The sequence below is a fragment of the Chroicocephalus ridibundus genome, chromosome 5 (assembly GCF_963924245.1).
Source record: "Chroicocephalus ridibundus chromosome 5, bChrRid1.1, whole genome shotgun sequence".
NCBI lineage: Eukaryota > Metazoa > Chordata > Aves > Charadriiformes > Laridae > Chroicocephalus > Chroicocephalus ridibundus.
Window position 1 is genome coordinate 74,124,452 of NC_086288.1, and position 21,285 is coordinate 74,145,736.

Sequence of the window (21,285 nt, forward strand, 5' to 3'; positions counted from 1 at the left end):
GGGGTGGGGGAGGAGGGCATGTCCGTAATCATTATGGTAGCTGGAGGCAAATGTGGAAAGGAATCAAGGGTTTGAGTTCATTATTTGGTACTCATCTCCTCTTTTCTCTCATTTGTATGGTCTATTCTAAAACCAGAGACCATGTGCGCATTAGTGCTGGTATTTATGCAAATATATCCTGTCAGTCAGGACCCAAATAGGCTCAGTTTACAGCATTCAAGAAAGGTTAGGTCATCCTTCCTCCTGGTTTCTGTCAGCGGGTGTCAGCCGCTATTTGAGTTCCTCCCCATTGCTGAGTTCACACTGAATGTTGCATTGGTTCTTACTTCAGTTATTTGTTTCTGCCTCACATCAGCTTTTCTTCAAAGTCTATACCCTTACAAGTGAAGACAGAAACTTAAGTTTTCTTTCTTTCTTTAAGAAGTCAACTTTCCCTAAAATCAAAACATCCATTTGCTTCTAGGTTGATCAAAACATTGTCTTAGGAAGCTAGCTGGCGGCTTGCACTGCGGAAAGCAACTAGAAAGCAAAATTTCAGTATTTCTATCTAGTGTGATTCAGGTTTTCTCTGTGAAAACTCCTAGTAATATTGGTCTGATTGTGAGCATATACTTAAGTGTCATGTGCTCTCCTGGTGTTTCCAATCATTGCAAAGTGAGAACAAGGATAAATTCTTCAAGTACCACTATTACTATTTCTAACTGTAAGATACTAAAGGACTTTTAGCTTTACAGATACTTGACACAGATTGTTAATCTGAAAAATAAAATTTTTTATTAATTCCGTTGGACCTGGCTTTTCTAATCATGACATAAAGTGAAAAAGTTCTCAGAGATTCACAATTCTCTTTCTCTGTGACCCCCTTTTGTCTTTGAGATTTATTAGGTTCCTTGGGTTTGGCTCGAAGGTCTTCATTGTGAGTCACAGGTCTTGAGTTTGTATTTCTTCCCTGAAAATTCCAAGTAGGCTGCATGAATTATCTCTATAAACTTTTTTTTTGTTGTTTGCTACACTTGGAGAAGAAAAATAACTGGGATGACATGGAGTGAAGTGCTATCAAAGCAAACGTGATCTCTGTTAGATACTTTTTCCTCTCCAGCCCTCATTGCAATTCCCTGGTATGCACAAGGCTAGTAATGGATTCTGATCTCATCATGATCACTCTCAGCGCTAATCTATAAAAGGGATGATTCTCATTCATTAAGCTCTAATAGTTGCCTCTCGTGTTATCCATTTATTGACAGGAGCCCTCATGGAAGTGATTTTTGTCCTGTTGCTGTGGTCTTTTGAGTGAAAATGGTTCAGATGATATCTCTTTCCAGAACAGCAAACCGTGCTCCATATTGTGATAATCATAAGAAATCTTTTTTTTTTTTACTTCCTTCCTGAGCAGCGGTGAAAAACTACCTTGTGCTTTGAATATTTTATAACATCAAATCAGCTAGGATCTCGATATAAGATGGGTAAGAATGGCTTAACTCATTCAGGCTGAGATCACCTATTCCTGATATTTATTTATTTATTTCCTCAAAAGCATCTGCAAATGGATGCCTAGGGAGGGGAAGCATTACCCCCTCAGCAGCCCATAATCTCACACCTTTCAGCTGTTTTCAACTGTACTTTTCTTGAGTCTAAAGTTTTCTGCTAATGGATCTGTCTCTAAGGAATGCTTGGTCACGATTAATTCAGCAATCCTAGGTCTTGCACCTCTCTTTCTGTGCTTTACAGAATGAGGCTCTTAAGGAACCTAGCTCTGTAGTTATAACTGTATCTGGAGAAGATTGACCTGGCCCCAAACTGAGAGTGTCTTACCAGACGTAAATTTTGCTGTTGTGTGCCTTTGGTTGCAGGAATGTGGTGTTCTTAATCCAGAGATTGGTAAAGCCATGCATGAAATAGTTTGTTTAGTTTTTATGTTCATTCATATGCAAACACAAAGAAACTGAATTTCTAATCTGACAAATTTGGCTGAGGAGCTCAGGCAAGTCTTATGGCTTACGCCTTGTCATTTTACTACTCTTTGCCAAGTATTTTGGTGTCAAAGAAAGTGAGTGCTTTGCTTTTCTCCTACCCTCTAGGGTAGGATTGTCCATTAGACATCGCTCTGAATTTACTTAATAGAGTTACTGTTCAAAACACCTTACAGCCAGCTTGCTCCATAGCTAATTTTTTTCTTTTACAAGAACCTGTTGTGGCAGGCAGTAGATTTTTTTTTTCTTTCTCTCTTTTAGCCTTGAGTACTGAATGAAGTGAAACTGCCAAATCAGTCTAGACTCAAACTTACATTTTAGCATGCACAAATTTGATTGCAATGATGACTTTAGCACCTCTGTCGACGTTTGTTCACATCTTCAGAATACTTGCTTTTGTGTCTTAATCAGTGTTGCATGGAAATATATTCTTCACAAAAAATATATTATTCAGAGAGGGTTAGCATTGTTAATAGTGAGGTTCTCATTTTCCCACTCTACACTGCACCAAGACTCTACCAAAATATTGGCTTCTACTTAAGATGTGAAATAGCCCATTCTCTTGCTGAAGGGCATACTTCTTTTGGGATAATTCAGTTGATATTTGGACCTTTTATTGATGACGTTCTTAAACTGTGAACAAAGTCTTTCAGCTTTCTGTGACTGAGAGCAAATAAGTAAGATTGAGCTGGGATTGGCCTTTGAGGTGGGCACTACCCTTTTGTCTTGAAAAAGATTGAAGGTTGCAAAACTGGACTGCATTTTACTGTTGCAATAAAGATATGGTTGGTTCTTTCTATGCAATGCACTGATGTACAGATAGCTGATATGGCATGTCACACTTCGCCAGTTTTTCAGATGGTGTAAGTTTTATACCCTACATGCTCTGAGTAGAGACTCATCCCTCTTGTGGACAACGGTCCTTCTGCAAGTTATGCAGTTTCTGAATTGGTTAAAGGTTAGAGCTGGTTTTTTTTTTTCTTAACTTTTTCCCATGAAACATGAGGTATGGACATGTTATCTGTAATCTAGTATTTTGCATAGTGAAAGGACAAGCGGTGAGGCCCACAAGATGCAGCAAGAAGGCAATTTTCACTGGATATTGAGGGGGGGAAAACCCCCCAATATTCAAAATGAAGAGGGTGCCCAGAGAGGGTGCAGAATCTCCGTCCTTGGAGCCTCTGGCCTTGGAGGACAAGGCCCTCAGCAACCCAGTGTAGCACCTGGAGATGGCTATGATTTAGCCGTGATTTGAGGAGGAGGTTAAAAAGGATGACCTGTGGAGATCCCTTCCTACCACATTTTTAACCATGATTATATAATAAATAGGATAATCTTGGTTCTTAAGGAAAGATTGAGCTACTTATACTCATTTTCAATAACGGGTACTTTATGCAAAGAGGAAGATATTTTTTTTTTAGAAGTATTAAAGATAAGATAGGTCTTATTTTTCAACATTGCAACTAGATGACTAAAATTAATTCTTCTCACAACTTAAATGAAAGTCATTACTTACTACAAAAAGTTTTAATGAGAATAACTGAATAAAAATTTTATGCAGTTGAAAAGAATAATATATGCTGCTATATTAAATACTGATATATTGACTTTTGAAGAAGGAGTAATGGCATCCCTCAGCCTGCTCATGATGCTGTTCCTACTGCAGGCCAGGGTGCCGCTTTGCCACAAGAGCTCGTTGCTGGCTTAGTGTTCAATTTGTTGTTCACTAGGATCTCCAAATCCTTTTCTTTCCAGCCGGTGGTGTGCAGACCCCTAGGGTGTGCTCATGCATGGGTTTTTCCTCACCAGATTTATTTAGAAGTGTGCATTTCCCATTGTTGAATGTGAGATTTCTGTCAGCCCATTTCTCCAGCCTGTCCAAGTTCTTCTGATGGGCAGCACAATCATCTGGCCTATCAACTACTCCTCTGAGTTCTGCTTCTCTAAGTTCAAGATTTCCTGTAGCAAGTATGAGATTTTTAAAAAAATTATTTTGACTAGTTAGATAATACAGATTTTGGGACTATGTATGAAGCATAACACCTTAAAGACCATAATTCTAAACTTATGCTTATTTTTATTGTTTCAAAATCGACCATTTCTGCTTGCATGGCTCTTATGCATCTTTTTAAAGACATTTGTGAGATGGTCCTGAATTACTGTGGCTATGGGAGAAAAATAATCAGAGATAATAAGAATACAAGGAGACAGGATATAATATTTGATAATTTGTAGTCCTGTGAACTGTATGTCTATGTAGAACACTGCAGTTTGTATCCATCAGAACATTAGCACTCCAACAGTTGATTTAAACCTAATTAGCACATGTGCTCTAATGATGAAAATCCTAATGACTGCATTCCCTGAACAGATTATCTGCAATACAGTTCTTAATTTTACATGGACTTTTCATTTGCTTGTAAACTGAGAAGAGGACATTTTAATTTCACATTTTTATAACTCTGTAAAAGTGTACTTTTTAGATGCAGTACCACAGTAAAGTTATTCATTAGGAATTCCGTACTGAACAGATATGCGATGGATATGTGCGTTGGATCGGTGTAGCTCCACCGTGACAACATGTATGTAGTAGTTCTTAAAGGTCCAAAATGTAAACAAGTGTGAATTCCACAATCTACCTGGACCTAATTTCCAGGAAAAAACATTTTTGGAGAAATGTTACTGTTTTCTGAGTTTTGTCCAAAAGCTGTTAAGTGCATGACTGCATACTGTAATAGGTTACCATGAATGAACTGTAGCAGAAAGTCCCTGATAAGAGCGATTTAAATATATGGAGGAAAAACATTTAAGCTTAATATGATCAGTTGGTAAAGAGATGTCACTTGCAAGGTAATCACCTGCCATTTGTTCTGAAGGTTTATTTAAAAAAAACACAAAACACTTCCTTGAACAAGCAGCAAGATGATCTTTGTTTTGCCTTTATTTATTGCATGCCAAAATTTCTGTACTTTAAAAAAGTGACAGTTCATTTTAGTGTTTGGGATGGCCTGTGTGAGTGCATGACATAGTACTTTAAGTGGTAGCCCTTTGAATGTGGAATAAACTTGTGATGGAGATCAACCCAGTACAAAACTTCACTGCTTTTGAAGTATAGTAGCAGTTTTTCTTGAAAACTTGAACTAAAACCGTGATCATATAACAGTAGATTACATTAACAACACAAAATATGGTTTTATGTTTCGAATGGGAGAATCTTGTCCTGGTTCCCAAATCATAATTTAACTCCTGAACCTGCCTTAGTAACAGAAATGAACTTTCATTATTTTGAAGAAGTAGCTCTTTATATTTTATTTTTATTAAAGATGAAAACTTGGAGTAGAAGAAAACCCATATGGAATAGGTCTTACACCTACAGAGGAAAGTTGCAGACTATCTGAGATATAGAACAGAAAATAGCATTCCATGTGTAAAATCTTCACCATGACAACAGATCAAATGAAACCTGAAGAATAGTGCAAATGAGAAGGTCCAACTCAAAGTTCATGACACTCGTGGTTAAAACTGTAGAAAAATAAGTATCAAGAACATACGCTTTTCAAAAAGCACTGTAATTGAATCTACAGTACCTCTTGATAGAAGGGATGGTGCTGTGGTGAGTGGTAGGCTCCCCGAGGCATTAGATCTTGAAGTAGCTAAGAATGAGAAATGCTAATTTCATGTGACTGTTTTGAATGAGACAATTCTAGAAGTCTTTTTTCAGTCTAATGTATTGGTCATCTTCCATCAGTCATATGGAGAGAGATGAGTAGGTTTGTACGTGACATGGGTTATTTCCTGTGATTAAAAACTAATGGGGTACTAGTTCAGTATGTTGAACTCACCCGTCTGATTGCTCGGTGTGACTGGGAGGTATGAAGGTCACTTTCACCAGATGACCCTGGAATACTGTTGCCATGGAGTGGGGGGAATAATAAGAGCCATTGGAAAGCGAATGCCAATTCTAAGCTGTGGTGGAGAGGGCGAGTGTGATTTCTGAATTGACAATTGGGGAAATAATTAGCTGATGACATTACTGCAGATGCACATAGTACTGGTGTGGGTGAGCCCATTGATAACGTGTTATAGCCAGTTTTGATATCAGTGCTGAAGAACATGCTTGACAAATAATGAAGTATTTAGGAAAGAATTACAACAAATGTTTGTAATCTACCTGGAAGCAAAAGGCTTTAATTCAGTCCTTGGCTGAACTGAAACGTTAAGGATGGCCTTGACCACAATCTAAAACTACTTATATGAAGAAAGATCTGTTCAGAAAGATGTCTCTCATCTATCAGAAAACTCTATTTGGTTTGACAGGTGAAAGCTGAAGCCTAGGCAAAGTGGAGTAAGAGATTATGTGCAGACTTTGTATTGTAAGATACTTCATTAACTTCTGGTTAATTTACTTGGGGATTTAATTTATTTTGTATTTTTTGTCTGTTAGATTTAGTGATTGCAACACTTATTTTTGGCTTAAGCTATGAAGAGTACCTATAACCAACACGATTTCTGTAACCGATTTTTGTTTTGCGGTTCACTTTGTATGCTGTGTCGTCCTTCTGTATGCCACGTACTTGCATCAACAAAGCATAACTGCATTGCAGTGACAAACCACATATACTGCCCTCTTGTTCATCATTGGGTTTGGGGCATTGGAAAGTTGGTTGGATGCTGTTTGTTAGAATAGTAACTGAATGTTTTTATCAGAGTACTCGGCACTGAAATTACGTGCTGACATTCTAAATGCCGTTTGTAGATCTCAGTGTCAGACCGTATGAATAATGCAAGTCATGCTTTCATAGCTGTTGAATTTTCCACAACTTGAGGAAATCAACACTGCGCTGATGTCTAATCAATCAATTCATTTAGAGGATTTTCATCACAAGCCTCAGAGTTGGAATTAAGATAATTTTTCTTCTTTTTTTTTTTTTTCAGTTAATGTAATTTCTCCAAAACTAGTGCAGTTTTTCACTTCTTTAGAATATTTCAATATTGTTTTGTCCTCTCTCCTCTTCCCTACTCCTCCATCCCCTGTAAGACTTGAATATGCTAGTATTATATGAAAGGAACACTTGCTGTTAGGACATACATGCAGCCATTAATATCCAGTTCAGTGATCTGTCGTATCTATCTTACCATCTCTGCTTGTCAAAAGAGGTCTAATGAATAATCTGGAATAAGTAGTTTTAGAAATTGTGTTTATACTATCACCATGTACAAAATCTCCTATCTGTATTGTGGTACCACCACTTGAATGTCATTGATAACTTCCTCGATGATCTTAGACTACTTTATATGCCAGTGTTTGAGCAAGAATCTGTAAACAAGGCTGTCCACTTGCTGCAGGTTGGGTAGATTTCACGCTTAATTTCACACAATGATTAGAACGGCATTATTTTAATCAATTACCCGAGGAAGTGATCAGCTGTGGTTTAGGCTGTAGGGATGATACCAAGTTCTGGAGACTATATCCAGACAGTATTTAGCAGTAAGGTCCCTGTCATGAGAGCTAACAGATGGAATTATTACAAGAAAAGAAATTGGCAGGTAAACTGAAATCGATTTTTTCCATACCATTAATCTGGGGAGAAATGCTTTAGGGTTTGCAGAAATTTAATAAATATGCATAAGGTGATATTTTGTGTTCCACATCCTTTACATTTATACTGGCTTATTAAAGATTTAATTAATTTTTCTAAAAAGGGAGAGGATGCAGTCTTGCAAAAAAAATGTAGATGACAGTGTGGGTACACGATAATTAGGGCTTCAGGGATAAAATAAAGGGTCTCTACAGTTAATGAATATTAAAGCAAGGGCTGCTTTGAAAACTTACAAAAAATGACAGCATTTTACTTACTGCATCTGTCTTCTGTTTGTATTGTAGCTCTGGTCCTTCAGTTTTTGTGACAAATGACATACCATTTACTTCTGCAAATACGAATAGTAAACAAAAGTTACAGAAGATATTTTACTTCACTCACTTTGTGCTTAAGCAAATTTTTTTTATCAACTTCCTACTCTTCATTATTCTGCAGCACCTTTTTTTGTTGTCCAGTCATTTAAATCTTAAAAACAAGTATCTCTGAATGAAACTTATTAATATTTTCCTATTGAAACAGCGCCTCACAAAGCATTGCAAAAGACTCCTGTTCTTTTAAATCCCTCTTTAAGTCTGTTTTGCTGACGAGGTTTTAGAACCTTGACAGTGGTTAGACAATAAATGTGGTGAAGTAACTGTGGACTATGTTAACCCATGGTCTTCGTTGGTGTCTTGTGTTCTGTGTGCAGACATACGTAAGTAAGCAAAGGAGATCTGCTTTGTCGTCTTTGATTTGTAGATTCCAAACTCTTGGGAACAAGAACTGTCCTTGTTACGTGCTGCTTTAGTACTTTTCACAATTAAATTCTGCTCCTTGACTAGGATTTCTTAGTGCTCTGATTATATAAATAATAACAATACTTAAATAATAATTCCTTGCACAAAAATAATTAAGAGCATAATGAAATCAACACTGTTATGCTTGTATCCTGGATAACATAATCTGGTCTTCAACATCTTTATCATTGTAATATTAGAGAAGAAATACATTGTTCTGCAGTTTAAAAGGTATGTTTGATTGTGAGTTCAATACAGCTGCCACGGATTCTTACAGGCTTTTGTTTAAGGCCTTGAATGTAACTTTTGACTTCTTTAAGCTTTATAGCACATATTAGAGTATACTATTCAACCATATGCTGTGGGTATGGCAGAAGCTTGCATCCTTTATGCTAATATGCTCTCGATCATTTTCCACGTTGTCTTTCCTCCCTCTGTTGTTGTTGGTCCTGTGTTACTTTCAGAATATCTTCTGGAGATCTTCCATATCTCCTCTTCCTAGAAGACGAATTTCCATGGCTTTCTGAATCTTTCTTTTCCATTCTCTGAGCTCCACTTGCAATTCTGGTGGCCCGAGCTGCTGGCGGCAGTGTCGGTGGTCCTTTCCTCTCTCTCTTCTCATTCATTTCTATCGGAAAACTGTGTATTTTCATGTCAATGAGTGATGGAAAAGGGGAGAAGAGAAAAAGGAGTTGTTAATGGTAGTATGGACTATGAGGAAAGAGCAGCAGGTAATGGAGTTTGGCTCTGAGAGTTTTCTACAGTTGATTCAGGAACTGACTTTTCTGTGGCACAACTATCCTTTAAAACCCCCAGCCTCCATGAAAGCATTGGCTTGCCTCTGGTACATAGCTTTTTGCTTTAATGTTTTTAAAATATACCCTTTCTTGAAATTTCTTGTGTTCGTTTAAGTTTGCAGTTTTAATTGTCTGAACACTGCTTTATTTGCATCTTGTTACTTCCTGCCAATCTGTTTAAATGCCATTTAGAAGTAGCAGGAGAGTAAATTTTCCTCTTGTGTTAACTGTGTTTTTTTTAAGTGGGAACTGTTACATGCCTCAAACAGGATATTTGTTTTTGTATAAATATGAAGTTTTATTTTAGTGTTACAGATTCTGATAACTTATCCTGAAGACAGACCTGTGTATGTGCAAAGGGACTTTGTCACACTACAGATCACTTCTCCCCAGCCCCTCTTACAGAGAGCTGGTAAAAAGCCATCTGGCCCACAAGCCCTGACTGTTCTGTTTTATGGGACTTTAAATACTTGCATTTCTATACTTTTACTTGCCTTTGAACCATATGCGTGCATAGATTTTTGGCAAGGCAGTATTTTTTTCAGAAAAACATTAAGCGTCTCTTCTCACCTTCTACCACAAAACATTAAATTATTGGATATTTGTCCGAAACCAATGAGCCAAACTAACAATGTGTCAGGCAATCAGATGATTTCAGTCAAGTCCGAATGCTGTTTGGATTGTGTGTATAAAGAAACCCATTTGTATGGTTGATTAATATTCATCCAGTTTCAGTCCTGCATATGCAAGTCCGTGTGTATATATAGTGCAGAATATTTAACTACGTTATTTTTAATTTTTATATTTATTGTCGTACATACATTTCATAATTTTATACATTTATAAATGTTTTCCTTATTAGAATTATATTATTTTGCAGAGTAAATTCAATTCAGCTGAACTACATTCTTGGAGTGGGAGATAAGTACTTATGTACCAGGAAAGTAAATTAGAAAGTAATGCCTCATGTACTTATTTTCAAATGTGATTCAGACCTAAAATTTTATAGCAAATCGTGTGGTGTTCTTGTAAAAGGATAGGTTTCTGTCAAATGGAGATAAAGTGTATTCTCGGTCTTCGTGTCTGCAGGGATTAGGACAATAATTGCATCTAATTTCTGGTGATGCTTTCTCCTCCCTGTGGTCACTGATGTATTATTTCGCTGAAAATGTGTGGGGAGGAGTTGAAGTGTCTGCAGTGGATTTATTAAATCTCAATGTAGTTCCTATTACTTTACATTTCATCTCTAGAATTGTCGGAATGAGAGTTTTTTCCGTAATTGTTTTCCTCTAAATATAGAGGGGAAAAAAAATTTTGTAAGTTGATAATTTTATTTAGGGATATGCACATACATAATGCTAATATTGATCTTCCCGCACTCGTCCCGAAAAGGGGGAAGGAAATTTTGTCACAATGAATAGTACAGTTCTGTAGAAAAGATATTTATTTTTTATTTTTTAGTGTCCAGTTCATGCAATATGAAACCTTGATTCCATTGAACCACATGGAGTATAAATTGTGCCAGACTAAAATTGTAATGAGCTGGTAAGCAGTATCTACTTTCTCTCGGACTTCTTAAGACCGTTTAATAAGTTTCAATGATGAAAATCTCCCTAATTGACTGTATCTAAAGTGGTGCAAGCAATGTGAATGTTCCTGATTGGCATTTTTCCTTGTAATGAGGTGATTTATTGTTTGTTCTTGCGTGTTCAATGAATATTCACCAATTTTGTTGCTAAACATATTGATGAGCTTTGCATTTATTTATCAGATCTTATAATTGTGTTTAGGTCTCTCTAATCTTCCTCTCAATAGCAATTATTGTTAATCTATCAAAACTATCACCCTCCTGCTCCCCTCCTGCTTCCTAAAGTAGAGTAAGCTTATCAAAGATTTTTTATTTTTTTTTTCTCACTTGGTCTCTGAGTAGTTACTTACTTTGCCTCTTAGGTCCTTTTTGTAAATGGGTTTATGTAATTGTAAATGAGTTAAATTGACAAATGAATAGATCAGAACTGTTCTGTGCTTTTTTTGGTCAGCTGCTGCTTCCATTTTCCTTCCAATAGGAAGGTATGACTGTTCTAGCTTAGACCGTTGTGCTATTTTAAAAAATAATAATGGCAATGTAGCCTGTATTTTAACTAAAACGGTTTGTGTTCACTTTCTGTCTGGATCTATTGGGTAGCTGGCTTTGCTAGTTCATTATCATGGTGAATGAAGTAACGTCTGTGGGGAACCCAGGGAAGTGGCGTGGGAGAAGGTGCAGTACTAAAGACCATCTCACTCATAAAGGCAACCTTTTGGTAGGGAAACTGTTTCTGCACATTCCTCTGGCTATAAAATAAGGCTTCTGAGGTGCATTTACTCCCCCCGCCCCCTCCCCCGCACTGGTTTTAAAACCTAGGTTTAATGGGAGTTGAAATGGGATGCTGGAAAGTGGCATGGTTGACTGGTGGGCTAATATTGACATTAACGAATGCAGATTTCGAAACTAGAACGTTTAAATGTGAGATAATAAGTTGAATTATCTGTAGTGAATCCTTTCAGGTAGCTGCTAACCAAGAGAGGAAGCTGCATGGATTTTATTCACATACGAATGGATGTGTTCTTTAAAGATAATGCAGCCTTTGACTTCAGTAATTTTTCAGTGTTTATCCTTTGTGGAGTTATTTTAAATACAAAGATAGCGTTTTCTATCTGAGGATGTCCCCGAGATGCAAACGGTGAGGGCTGGGAGAATGCATGTTAGGATATACAATACGTTTGCTCAGTTCCCGCAGTGTTTTGTAGGAGTCTGCGATGGGATGTGGACTAGGCTGACTTTTGGCCTGAGCTGGTGCAGCCTCTGTTATGTCCTTACAGTGATGGTCTTGGGATCTACAGAGGACTTCAGAATATATCTTAGTGCGTTTAGGTAAACAGGAACAGTCATGTCTCTTCCTCAGCTGAAAAAAAAAAAAAAAAATTAGGGAAAGTGCTTCACAGAATTATCCTTCTAATTGCTTTGAAAGCAAATCTCTAGGCTAAGTCTGCGGAACGTCAACTTTTATAGTTATGCTTCCTTTCTCTTTTTATATTTTTCGTTATTCGGTGTCAACAAACTCCTTAAAATCAACCACAAAAACCAAATTGACAATTTTTTTTTTTTCTTTCCCTTTCTTCTCTATCTTTAAACACCCTACGCTTCAAAAGCACAAGTATTATTTCTGTTTTCCTTAACTTTAAAAGCAGAATAATCAGCGGTCTGTACTGGATATATTACAGAATTGAAGCTTAGTATTTCTTGACTTGTTTAGGTCTTGAAATTGGCATTTTCATCTAGTATTCAATCTAGTATTTTTTGTGGAAAACCCGCAGTTATTTTTAATCCTGATAACTCCAGATTCAGCAGATGTAAGAGCTATCATTTTTCTGTACTGAGAGTAGTAATGATAATTTACATAGCGTTTATTGCTTTTCTACCGTGTTAGCACATTGGAGACTTAATCCTAAGGGTACTTGGCTTTATGGGTTAAATATGAAGAACATGGGGAATTTTAAGGAAGAAATGCAACTTGTATCTGTGGTAGGTAGTTAGAGGATGTTTCGTTGTCTTTAGTAATAATAATAATAATAACAACTTTTTCCACTCTAAAGACTTATAACTATTTTGCCTGCAACTTTTTGGTTATAATATTTGAAATTCTTAATTTGTACATAGACTAGTTTGCGCATAGTTAGATAACTTATTTCGCAAAGTACCTAATGGGCTTGTCACTAGCTAGAAAGTGCTTGTTGCTTATCACCACCGCATCTTTCCTCTGCCATTAGTCTTTTAATTTGCTTACTCTTCAGTTGCTGTGAAGAGGCGGATGAGAAACTGAATTCTATTTTTTAGTTTCCCAGCCTGCTGATCAGGAAGGTAACCTTTCTTATTAATACTCAAGGTGCCAATAAGGAATAGGTCCTTTAGAATAGCAAAAGGGCATATCCATGACAACTGCCTATGTGGGGGTTTTTTGGGTGATTTTTTTTGTTGTTGTTGTTTGGGTTTTTTTAAGTTTTGGGAGATGAAGTAGCCAGAGTGTGCTCATGCCCAGAATGTTTTTCAACTAGATGCTCTATGTGGCCTCTAGATCAACTTAACTGGTCTTTCTGTGCTTGTCTGGAGCAACTTATTCATGAGAACTCTGCAGATTTGTTGATTTAGTTAAAGGTCACTTAGCTTCCTCTAAAATTCTTTGATGTTATATACCCTCATTTTAACTGTCTGTTCCATAATAAAAAAGTAAGGTAAAGTATGGTTGTATTCCTTGATGGAGCAATTAAAAAAAAAAAAAATTCCTTTCATTATTCTTAAGGGGATTCTTCAAAATTATTTCAGTATCTTTGATTGAGATCTCATTGTTTTCCTGTTCAAGCAGTTAAATTTCTGATTACCAAAGAGTGCTTGAGTGCACTTATAAGAATTTAATTTCTGCCCTTTTATTCCTCTTCATTCCAGTGTGTTTTCTCTCATTTATGGAACCAAAGAATCTCTGATTTTTATTGTATTTACTATGTATTTTAACTTTTAAATGCTTGTTGAATTAATTTCTTTTTAGCATTCTTTCTTTTAATAGGACATGCTCCTGCCCCTTCCCAGTCTTCCTTTAGCATCTAATTTGCTGTGAAGTCTTGATGCTGTTCCCATAGTGAGCAGTTCATAAGCTTCTTTTAAAAATAAAACTTGTTTTCAGTGTAGGACTTCAGTCGTCTTTTCTGTACTTTCAGTGATTGAAAATACAGTGCCTGGATTTTAACCTGGTGTTTGAAATAACTTAGAAAATTGAAGAAGAAAGTTCTATTTTAGCAGTACCCATAGTTTGGTTGTCTGCCTGGATTGCTGGGTAATTCTTCAGCGGTAGCACAGCACTTCAGGGCTTTGAGGGATTAGTCTCTATGTGGTGATTCCACAGTGAAGAGAGCTCAGCTATCGATGGCTTTGTAAAATGTCTTTCTAGAATCCCTGTTTACAGAGAGCAAAAAGATCTGGATGCCATTTAAGTGCTTTAAATTTTCAGGGAGAAAATCCAGTAATACCCTAAACCTTTGTTGCCCTTTTGGCTTTTTGTCCCCTTTCAAATTGTAATTTGTTGCCAGCATTCCACCAGAGGCAAAGCAACCTCGGATTTCTAAAGTGATTTACCTGTGTGTGTTGCTACCATCGTCATTGCTATATCAACTTTCAACATAAAATCTCATCATTTGAGAAATATGCAGTTGAATGTGCAGGTAAGGCGGGGAGAAGAGGAGCGGTGGTACGCTAATTCTACAGCACTGCGTACGTAGCCCTAGGAAAGGAGGGGTCTTTCCAGTAATGTAGATTTCTGAATTACCTGAGCACGAAACAGGGAACAAATAGTCTTAGCATTCACTTTGAACAAAAGGGCAATTTTGTTGGTGTCTGTGCTTCTTCAAGTCCCCGCTTCTCTAGATGCTACCTGCTCTATAGAGTAGAACTTGCTTTACGCTCATGAAGAACAAAAAAAAAGAGTGGAACTACTGTTTAGTAAAGTTATATCTTGTCATGTGCATCCTTTAAATATCGTGCTTTCCATCTAATGTTCTGGGGAAGGGCTGAGAGAGTTGGGACTGTTTATCCTAGAGAAAAGAAGGCTGGGGAGGGATCTTACCAATGTATATAAATACCCGAAGGGTAAAGTGTAAAGAAGACAGAGCCAGGCTTTTTTCTTTGGTGCCCAGGGACAGGACTAGAGGCAATGGGCACAAACTGAGACTCAGGAGGTTCTGTCTGAACATCAGGAAACACTTTTTCACTGTAAAGATGTCCAAGCACTGGCAAGGGTTGCCTGGAGAGGTTGCGGAGTCTCCCTCTTTTGAAATACTCAAAATCTGTCTGGATGTGGCCCTGGGCCACTGGCTCTAGGTGGCCCTGCTTGAGCAGGGGGTTGGACTAGGTGACCTCTAGAGCTCCCTTCCAGCCTCAGCCATTCTGTGATCCTGTGAAATAGCTCCAGAGTTGTAAACTGAACCTACGACCAGACTAGATAAGAAATGCAGACTGTTTTCTTCTTGTTCAGACTTGAAGTCAGTATTCTGATTGCCTGTATTGTACCATGAAATGCTAAATTCAAGTTAATGTTGACAACTTTTCTTCCTGCCTTTCTCTTACGATTACAGAAAGTATCACGCAACAAATTATTCTGATGAGTTTTTGTTTGGTTGGTTGGTTTTTTTAAAGGATCATACTATGTAAGTTATTTGCCTTTCTCCCTGGGCAGCATCTTCTCATTCTATACAACGTACATGAACTACATGCTCTGGTATGTACAACACTATTTAGTATATGAGCAGCCTGATCCTGGACTAATGGGTTCTTATGGCTTACCCTGTAATGCTATTTTCTTTAATAGATCTCTTACTTTAAAGAGATTCAGATGGACAAAATAATTTGCAATAAAGTTGACAGGGAACAGTTGATTATGTAGCACTGTTTGGATCAATGTTCAACTTCACAAATAGTGCTTGGGAGTACCCAAATGTGAATATAATTAAAGAGAGAGAGACCTTGCTTTCATGTTTTCAAAGATGCTTTGGACTCTAGCCTTAGAAAACAACAGAAAAATGACATTTGGGGGGAAAAAGGATAAATTACTTGTATCTTTCTGTACTATTGAACCTTTGCTTTTATAGAGAAATGCCCTTGTTTCAAATATCTAGATAGTTTAAATAAGGCTGCCTGCTGATTTTAGCAGAGACTAAAAGAAATGAAAGGAGAAGAATGGGATCAAAAGTTACTTTATTTTTTAAAATAAGCACAATGTTGTTAACGTATCCAAGAAGTCAATATTATTTGTAGCAAGGGAGAGGTACACAAAGTATATAATAGTTCTTGAATGGCTTTCAGTAGTTAATTCATAGTTCTCCACTGTAAATTCAGCCTGGCTGCTGAGTGCTGTCAGATGAGTATTGCAGCAAGCTGAAGTTAATAAAAAAATCTTGGGGGATATGTGGAAGAATTTCTGAAGCTCAGAATGGCAATATAAGTAGCAATTAGTTTAAAAGGCTGTCATAGCTAAGTTTAGGATTACCTAAAACTGAAAAATATTTGAAAATGGGAGGCTGAATGATTATATTAATGTCTTACATGCCTTGCTAATCTGTAGCTGTGAGATATGTTCCTGGATTTAGGAGTTTTTATTTGTGAAATAATAATTGTGCATAGAATGAACTTGAAGTATCTACTTAAAAATCATAAACGTAGCACTCTAAAAGGTATGGTCGTATCCAGTTCCCAGGAATCTGAAGGTTCTGAATACTGAAAAAATACACAGGCATTTATAATTAGGGGGTTGATCATCTTATTGAATTGATATATCTGTGCAGAATTATGTTAGTCTTTAACTTTTTTGGCAACATTTTAATATTTTACAAAGGATTTTCCCCATCTTTTAACCAAGAACTTTTGCAATATTTTTGCTAGGTCACTCTGAAGTGTTTTCTGCTGAGAATAAATGGAACTTTTTTAGCCTTTCTGTATAACAAGTACTCTTGGAATCATCCTGGTTGTCCTATATTATGCCCTCCTGGGACTAATATCCTTTCAGTTTAAAGGTGACCTGAGCAAAATGTACTTTGAGGTTTTTAACTGATGCTTTTGTTATAGTGTCTTTTCGCTTAACTCATAATTCATCCTTTTGATATCTCTCATTATGTTTTTAATTACTTCCATGCTTGTAAAAAAAAATTAAAAAAAAAAAAAAACAGTAGGGGAAAAGCCTATAGTTGTATAAGGCATCTTACCTAGGCTTATTTCTCTAAACTCTTAAATGGTTTAACTTGTGTTTATTTAATGCAGTACGGTAGGGATTCTCTTCCCTGAAGTAAACTGTGTGCTTGTTCACAGTACTAGAGTCCTATTCTCTCCCCTTTACAGACTTCATTTGAATTAGGTGAACTTTATGAATGCTTACATTCATTAAAAAAATAAAATTTTTGACAAATTGTGAAAATTTTGAAAAGTATCACTACAAAAAAGTATTAACTTCTTGTATTTTGAAAGAAATTTTCAGTTTTGGATTGTACTCCATGGAAATTAAGGATGTTTTTTACATCATCTGGACAAAATACGTCCATGTAAACCATTACACCAGTTACCTTCTATCTTGCATTTTCTACAGTGGAAAAAATATTAATGGTATTTATTTCTTGTATAATAATCCGAAAATGACAGTTCTGTGTAATAGGAAATCAACCAGATTTTTCTTAAATTGCTAATAGAGCAACTTACGGGCTAAAATAAAAAAACTCAGTACTTTTAGTTCTCTGTTCATTTATCTACTCAGCCTTAAAAGGACATTTTTAGGTTTAATACCACAAAATGTAGGCTATTTTGCATGAAGATGAAAATCGGTGTCTGATTCCAAGAAGCAAATCCTCAGTCACAGCTAAATGACTTCAAGTCAATGGAGCATATTATCAAGTCAGTCGTACTGTGCCAGCTTACATGGCTTCTCAATTATGCTCAGGCAATGGCTCTTTGTAAATAAATAAAATTATCTGAAAGGGAAAAAAGTATCCTAACAAATTTCTGTATATATTAGTAGTTTAGTAATATTTGCATTAACTCATGATCTTCTCTCTCTATTTTTTTATTTTTTATTTTTAAGTTAAAAACCAGCCTTTGAAATGTCATGGAAAGCTGCAAAGGAGAGGAGGACAGGGAGGGAAACATTTGCAGTACTGATGCAGCCATTCTCAATAGAAGAATTAGTTTATGACTTTACGACTTACAGAACAGATTGTACTGTGCTTCTCATGCCTCCAGAATTTCATGTAAATGTTGCTAATTTCTGCTGCAGAATAGTGTATTGCTCACTGGAATATCCAGATACTTAATCCTGGAGTTCTCCATTGGACCTAGGGTTTCCTGTGTTGTGAATCAAGAAATTGCATTTAACAAAGTTTGTAAGTTTGACGTGACCCATGGTTTCTATTCCTGATTATAGACAAGCTCTAAATAGGGAATAAATATTTTGGATAAAGCTGATGGTGCTGCATGCCTTACTTAGAAGAGGAATAAAATTTGATAAAAGTGAAATATATTTGAATTTTTTGCCAGGTTACAGAATAGCCTAGAAAGTATTGGAGAGAAGAATGAAGATCTGGACAGATCAAAGAAATTAGTCTTCTTTAGCACCTTCAAGTCCATAAGCCATGTGAGGTCTTCTTTAGAAGGCATGGGCAGGAAAGGAGTCATCTGTCTTCTCCCTTTTTAGTGTGTACAGAGTGACATAAGTACATAAAATTACATGAGTATATGCAAACGCTATTTGGCAAGGTTTATGAATGATAAAAGTATTTTTGATATGTTCAAGGATACTGATATCTTGTTAATGTAAGCTACATTTATATGCCGGCATCAGGTGAACAAGGGACAACAGAGGAATGAATGACTGTAAATTTAAATAGGCTGTAACGACACTTTGAATGTTAATTCCACTGTCTTTCTGCCATTAGCGTAATGGAGTCAGTAATTACATATCTGTGAATGTTTATCAGGCACATTTTCAGAGGGGTTAACTATTCTTACAACATACTGCTGAAATGCATTTATTAGTACAATTAGTTTCTCTATACTATTGTTCTTCATCTAACTAAAAAAGACCGACAAAACAAATTTAATTTAAGTTACATACATCAGATTAAGAGATTTATGAGGTACCTTACATGCCTTATCAGTGCAACCTTGGTGATTTGGTTTTTTGTTTTGTTTTTTTTACAATGAGTGTTGTCCTGAAATAGTTACCTACAAAGCTAACTTTTCGTGGGGATTCGATACACCTAAGGGAACAAAGCAGAGTCTTCATCAAGGGAGGTCATTCAGTCTACAGCAGCTGGCTTTTGGTAAGATACACGTGAAGGAGACACGAAAGTCAAGCCACCTCTTTTTTTTTTTTTTTTTAATTTGCAACATGATCATTTGAAAAACAGTCAACAAAATCTACAGTTACTTTCTCTCCAGCAGCGAATACAGTATCAAATAATTAATTAGAAATTCCTTGCTTTATTTCTTTCACTGCAGAAACTGAAATTTGAGCTACTGTACCGAATTTGAATTTTTTATCAGGAAAAGGGAATGGCTAAAGGCAAAGTAAATGAAAGGAGATCTAAAGAAGAAACTTAATTCAAAATACATATTCAGTAATGTAAACCCTTCAGAAATAGGTTTATGTGATAAAGACAATCTGATAAAACTTCCCTTTGCCGTTCTCCGCTCTGGCTATTTTACTGTGGTGTATGTTTCCCAGATCAACAAATCTGAATCAACAAGTACTTAAATCTTAATTTATTTTTTTTTATTTTAATAATAAGAGGTTTGTCTTAAAAATGTCAGTGTCATCCATTGGACAGACAGAACAAGCAGCGTTTAGGAAAATTGGGATGGGTTTTTGTTTTGGGGTTATTTGAGTTTTTGTTTTGTTTTGTTGTTTTTTTTTTTTTTTCTCTCCCAGAGAGATATGGTTTTATTTGGGCCAAAAGAAATTTAGAAAATCTGGCCAAGGAAGATTAACAGTCAAGTGAGGCAAAATGTGTGTACACAGGGTGGTTGTTGTTTATACTTTGTCTTGTAGGCACTGTGTCTTGGGAGAGCGAATAAATAAAGCTATGTTTTGAGTAGCTAATCTGCTAGTCGCAGAGTACGAAAGGGAAGGCTTGTAGATGCCAAGCTCTATTGGGTTAAGAAGCGGAGAGGAGATACGGGGGATCACTGGGAAGCAATCCCTGCTGGGGAATTGCTTCAGGTGCAGATGCCAGAAGCCGGACCTGCCAGCATCTTCTGCTTCAGAACTTGTCACGGTTTGCCTGCGTTTTTGACAGGTGGCATAGTTGTTTCATCACATCGCTGGAAACTGAGATCTATAATAGATGAACTTTAACTTTATTCTTTTGCTTTGTTCTTGATTCAATGACATGGACAACTGCAAATGGAAAAATCTTTTGCTAGGCGTAGGCACACAGGCAGAATTATTTAGAATTGCTGTCCCAAGCTGCTTATATCAGTGGGGACTGCGCATCGGCTTAAGGGTATCGAGGCCAAAATACCAATGATTCTGCCCCTATTCCAGCAGCAAAAGTAATTTTCATAGGGGATCTCTTTATGGAGAATTCCCAGTCTTAAATAAAGAACTGCTTTCCTTGTTGCATCAGAAAATTCCTGAATTCTGGATTTTCTCAGTTATGCTTCCAGATGTTATTTAGTTTTGAAAAAAAATGCTATTGTGCCATGTATGTTCACTTGTTACAAAATAGTGTAGGAAAAGCAAGTAGTATTATAGTTGTGTTTGGCTTACAGATACTAGCAGTCATGTTTCCATATGTAGATCATACATGGTTATTTATTCTGCTTGGGGCATCAGCTAATAAAAATAAGTAAACGATACATGGCTGCCTCTTTGCCCATTGATTTAAATGTTCTCTATGCTTTTATCAGTAGACTGTTATCTGTTGACCCTTTTGTAGTTATTTGCACCAACAAAACTGCAATTTTCTTCACAAAGGAAGAGTTTCCATTCTCAGATTTATGCTCATGGGTTGGGTTTGGGGTTTTTTTTTTTTTCAGTGTTTCAACTAAACCAGTCCCCTTGAGTTACCAGCATAAAGCTAGTAAATGCACAGAGGAATTCTGTAAATAAACAGGTTTAAACAAATGTAGGGTCTTTACCTGTATAGACTTGAAAAGGAGCAGAAAATTAGCAGTCTACAGCAAAAATGAGATAGTGTGTCTCATTTTCTGGATATGAGTAACAATTGTTCATGTCTCTCAGTCATCACACGATGTCTTTTGTCTAGTGAGTCTGGTTTAGCCATCCTCTCCTACTTCCACATTTTCTCTGGCAGAAAAGTTTCCCCAGGGGGTGGAAAGAGGCGAGTTAATAAATTTTTTGTGAATGTCCAGAATCCTAATGGGGATTCACTTTGGTGACAGTTTTATGTATGGTTTTCATAGTTGGACGGTAAATGGTAAAAGAAAAATATTGGAGGACGTGTTCATTTTCAGTACCTTCATGGCAAGAATAATTTGGGATACATCATTGTCTTTTCTAACAACACTTTCCTGGGTATTAATAGATTATTATTTTTATTATTGTTCCATTAG

General features: G+C 36.5%; 1 protein-coding gene across 2 annotated transcripts in view; it reads left to right on the forward strand.

Moving 5' to 3' along the window:
- Positions 1–21,285, forward strand: part of TUSC3 (tumor suppressor candidate 3) — a 131,150-nt gene that overhangs the window by 22,842 nt on the left and 87,023 nt on the right. Inside the window, exon 1 of one of the 2 annotated variants that reach the window (XM_063335875.1) lies at positions 10,624–10,688. The exons of the other annotated variant lie outside the window; for it this stretch is intronic. The gene's annotated coding sequence lies outside the window, so the exon portion shown is untranslated. Of the gene's footprint in view, positions 1–10,623; positions 10,689–21,285 lie in introns of those variants that run through there. 2 annotated transcript variants of the gene reach the window in all.